The following is a 5,650-nucleotide window of genomic DNA, read 5'->3' as shown; positions in this document are numbered from 1 at the left end:
CCACAGCCGAAAATACAACCATATTTAATTGGAGGAATGGAGCGGAAAGAGACGCCAAACAAACCTTCATTTACACAGACCCGATGCGAGGGTAGATAGTGTTTGCCGAAAAAAAAAGAAAAAAAAAAAAAGAGGAAAAGGCTGAATAGAGGAACAGGGCAAACACGCACCAAACACGAGACATGGAGCGAATTAGCCTGGATGGGCACAGATGGACTTAGGAAAAAAATAAAAAAAATGGGTTGTGCCTGTCGTGTCCCCAGTTTCATATTCATATTTGTAAACACGGTTGTTGATGAACACGAGCCAACAGTGGTTAAATAAACAAAAACATGCAGCCGCTTCATCTCCCACAGCGCCGAACAGCCAAAACCGAAAACGACAAATAGGAGGGCAATTGGAGCAGCCATTTTCCAAGGGGCCTCATTTTCGCGAGTGCATCAATTTTTCAGACGGGGATTAATTCTGCATCTGCATTCTCCTGAGAGGCGATGGATAGTCAGACGTCATATCTACAGCCCGAGGGTTTGTTGTCAATAATGCAGAGCCAAGATAGAGACGTGGAGGGAGCATTGTCTGTCTTGATTAATTCTCAGGGTCTAGAACACTGAAAAAGAGGGGAGGGTAGTGGAGGCTGGTTAGGAGATACGTATGAGGAAGAAGATAACAGGGCAGAAAAGTGATATATACAAACGGAGGAGGGGTAGAGAGGACACGATTTTGAAAGAGGAGAATGTGGTAAGGGGAGGAAATGGAGTTCACAGGGATGGGAAAGAAGGGAGAGGTCTGGGGTGAAAGGGTGTCTGGAAAAGGGTTCGTGGCGGAAGTAGGTTTGGATGGGAAAGGGGTAATTGTGGGGAAAAGCTGACAGGAAGGGGTGTAGGGGTTGGGCGACAGGGAGGGATGTACGGGATGACTGGCACGAAAGATGAAAGAGAAACAAGTAAGAGAGGGAGCGCTGGGAGAGATGAGTGAAATGGACAGAAAGGTAGATAGACGGGTGAAGGAGAAGATTTGTGATAGATAGGACGAGTGAAGGGAAAGGAGGAGCTGGGGAGGATGAGTGAAAGGGATAAGGGGAAGAATAATGGGTAAGAGAAAGGCAGAGAGGCGACAAAGAAGGAGAGGGATGAATGGTAAGAACGTGAAGGAAATGGAGAAGTGGGAAGGACGAATGACAGAGGGCAACAGAATAACTGATGAAAGGGACGAATGAAAAGGTGGAGGGGGTAGAGGTGAGGGAGGACTTTAAAGACGAGAAAGAGAGGATGGGAGGTGAGTGGGATGGACAAAGGTGCAAGAGGGAAGCTAGAGAAATGGGTGAAAGGAAAATATATGTACGGGTGAGATGGGATGGCTGAAAAGGAGAGAGAATGGACATAGGGAAAGCCGGACAAGTAAGGAAAATGAAGATGAATGAGAAAAAAAGAAGTGAATATTGTGGGTGAGAAGAAAGAACTAGAATTACAAGAGTGGGAGAGCGACACATGAAAAGGTGTAAAGGAGACAGAGAAGGAGAGACAAGGGAGAAGGAAGAAAATAAGTGGGGAGGGGCGAGGAAACAAGACTACGAGAGAGAAATTAGAAAGAAGTGTGGAGAAATGGGAGAGTGGGTGAGCAGGGGGGACATAAATAATTCTCCACCACCAATTGGCCTCCCCTGACCGTGATAAATACAGAGACTGATAACCTTGGCTTGGGTCAATAGTACACTTAAGGGTAATAGCAATACACACACACACACACACACACACACACACACACACACACACACACACACACACACACACACACACACACACACACACACACACACACACACACACACACACACACGTATTTATGTACAGTAGTTCAGCGTCACACATTTCACATCTGCTTCGCTCAGAAAAGAACACTTGTGCACGGATCACACACACACACACACACACACACACACACACACACACACACACACACACACACACACACACACACACACATGTACACTTGTTCGCCCCTTCGCTATTCACAGCACGCGCACACACACACACACACACACACACACACACACACACACACACACACACACACACACACACACACACACACACACACACACACACACACACACCAGTACTCTCTCCCAAAGCCTACCCATCGTTTGATATGCTATTGACGAGGTGAGCTTTCCATACCTCTGTTTGTATGTCATGAAAGGAGGAGAGGCGGCAAGGGTGAGGGAAGGTGGGTAGGTAGGCAGAAAGGAGGAATATATATGGAGAGAGAGAGAGAGAGAGAGAGAGAGAGAGAGAAGAAAGTAACCCAAACTGACTACTAGAGTGGGTGCTTATAGGGTCAAACTCGTGAATTGCCCTTGGCCTCATGATCTTGACCTTCGATGGATGTACACCAAAATAAAATCTCTTTCGTATTTCCCCCACACAATACATGTCCCAAGTTTGAGCCGCGACGGATCAGACACTCGTAATATATTTTTCCAATCCTTAACTATGACACTGACCCCGGAGGCCAGTCCCTTCACTGATCAGTACGAAAATCTAATCACTTCTTTTCAGTTTAAGGCACAGTGTATCTACCAATTTTATTCTTTGTCAAACTAGGTATTCGTGATATGTTTCCCTAGCGCAGATAAATAAATTCATGCACAAACACTGACGGATCAAAATACCCATGCCTTTCGCTTTGTTAAATTGACTAGAGAAGGAAAAATTGTAGGGAAAAAAAAAAGAGTAAACGGAAAGGAACCAGAGAGCGACAGAAAAGTAGGACGAACAGGAGAAAACACCGGAAGAATTGCCAGAAAAATGGAAGAGAGAAACTAGAGTAAAGAGAGAATGACAGGAATCCAGGATAAGTAGGAGAAAACACCAGAACTAGGACAAGGAAGTAGAATATCGGAGCGAGAGGGAAGTGCGTGAAGTGAAACACACACATACACACACACACACACACACACACACACACACACACACACACACACACACACACACACACACACACACACACACACACACACACACACACACACACACACACAAGGGTATAGAGAGAAATGTAAAGAGAATTGTAGAAAGATAAGAGCGAAAAAGGTATAGAGAAAAAAAAAAAAAGACATGGAGAGAGAGAGAGAGAGAGAGAGAGAGAGAGAGAGAGAGAGAGAGAGAGAGAGAGAGAGAGAGAGAGAGAGAGAGAGAGGGAGGGCGGGGGGAGGAGGGACACGCATCAGGAGAGCTATAAGCCGGCCAGTCCACGTATATATAGGCGACCTGGTCAATACCCATAATGGAAATCCTATACGCGTGTGATTTGTGGCTTGGTATACATATCCCCCGCGGCTCAATAGACTTTTATCGGCGCCAAGAGCAATTGACGACCCTCGCTACAACTTCTGTGTTTACTGATGAATGCGCTGCGAAGTTTCATCGAGGGTTTGCTTGAAAATTCACTCTACTGCCTCAGACAGTTCTCGAAAATGGATGGCTACCGTGTGGGTGAATTTGTCTTATTATTGTCATTTTTCTTGTCCTCAGCCCTCTCCGATTCATGGTTCTCTGTGGTTCTCAATAAAGCATGGTTATATGATCGAGTCTGATTTCTATCGTCTTTTTACTTAAATCCTCTCAGATTCACCGTTCTTCCATCATCCTTAAAAGCGTATGGTTGTTGGGAGGTATATTTTTGTCCTCTTTCTTTACCTACACCTCAGTCTTCGCAGTTCCTTAACGGTTCTCATATGCATGGTTATATGTGGCTTAGTTTGTATTGTATATATCACTTAACCTAAACGTGCTTTTTTTGGCTATTCCTTAAGAGTTCATAGTTATATGCATGGGTGTGTGTTGGAATTTCTTTTATCATCATCATTATGTGTAGGCTAAATCTTCTAGGACGTTCGTGGACCTTTCAGTGCCTCACAATAAACTATTTCTCTCCATAAGGGCTATATTTCACCGGCTTTGGAGATTCCGTTACACATCTTCCTCACCGATATATTATTCTTTCAGCCCACACCTTTGTATTCTCGTGCAAGTTACTGTTATAACTTTTTACGATATTAAATGAACAAAATCATCAGGAGTTACCTGGTATATAAAATAAGAGTTATCCGAGTATGAGAGGGGCTATACTGCTTATACTCTAACCTGGCCTAAAATTACCGTCCCTCCATCTTCATTGCTCAGTTGTAAAGGTAGATTAACAATAAAATGCGATGCTGATCATGAAGAAGTGCCATGGAAAGGATGTAGAGCCATAGAATTGTCTTTTTCCTCTACCGACCTATGTAAAAGAAGCCGCAAAAGGACAAACATCTAGGCCAAGTTAAGGTGAAAGGAGTATAATAGCAATATTGACATCCTCAGGTTCCTATACACTAAGCTGAATATTATCGCCTGGCAGTTAGTGGAATAAGATAATAGAGAGCTTGGAACCTGAGTGGGAATGATAATGTGTAATATAACAAATAAATCGCACGGGAGAAAACGCTACGACATCTCCCACGCCAACGAGAATTCGGGTATGGGCTGTAGTCTTATTTGCATTGCGGGTTTCGTGGTACGTTTTGCATAGTGACTTATTCTGTACAGTACACGATGGTATTATGTTTGTTACGGTATATACCGTATACTTATTATCAATGTAATTTGCTTCATTATCGTACATGAAGACATAAAGGTGTAACATGGAAAATAACTCGCTGAGGAAGAAGTGCTACGAAGCCTACAATGCAACGTCGAATCGGGCAGTGTGTCATGGCTTATTCACTATGGAATACTCGTCAGCTTAGGAATATAATCTTTTGTACTATTCATTTAACTAAGTGGAGATTTCCGTGGCTTTGCAGCTTGTTTCACGAAGTTCAGTGGCAGAAAAAGACAATACATCTGCTCTACATCCTTTCCTCTGCACTTCTTCCTGACTAACACCTAATTCTTGGGTCAAACTCTTGCTGTGGCACAGCACTGAATTTGGTGTGATGGCAGTTTAACGACTAGTTAACGTGAAGAGAGTGTAGTTTATTTCAGCTTAAAATTATGTTAAAACTCTCACTTTTCAATGGCTCACTCCTAGCTAATTAAGATATTTATGTCTAGTCAAAATAAAAGAGTGTAGATTCGGCCATGAGAGAATTAACAAAACATTCGCATGCTCTTAGACTTCATCCTCAGCTGTATGAAATCACCTGCTGTCAACAATAATAGTAAAGTTGATGCGACTGTGAAGCGGTCAGTATTCTCTCGTATTGTGCTTATTGGTTACAGTGTCATTATTGATGAGATTTACTCGTACAGGTATGCAGCATGCAAAATAAATCTTTCAGCAATCTGTATGATTTTTTTTTTTTTTTTTTTTTTTTTTAACCCGATATACGTCTTTGTCCAACTCATGAAGAAGAGTTAAATTTTCGCCTTGTAGTCAGTGAAGGCTATCTATACTTTGTCTCGAGAAGCCCCTCTAAGACTGAGCAAAATTACCTGATAGCAAGAATAAGTAAAAAGACGTTCTAGTGAAGGGGTTAATATTGTCTTGTATATTGTTTATGCCTTCTTTGATGTCAACACTTAATAACTTTCATAGAAGATAATATTCCCGCGCCATATGCGGAGATAGTCAAGATAAAGATGTGGTCGAGTGGTTGGAAAGGTCG

This window comes from Coenobita brevimanus, chromosome 93, assembly GCF_032717465.1.
Source record: "Coenobita brevimanus isolate Jiangsu-jjx chromosome 93, ASM3271746v2, whole genome shotgun sequence".
Lineage (NCBI taxonomy): Eukaryota > Metazoa > Arthropoda > Malacostraca > Decapoda > Coenobitidae > Coenobita > Coenobita brevimanus.
This window is presented reverse-complemented; position numbering follows the sequence as displayed.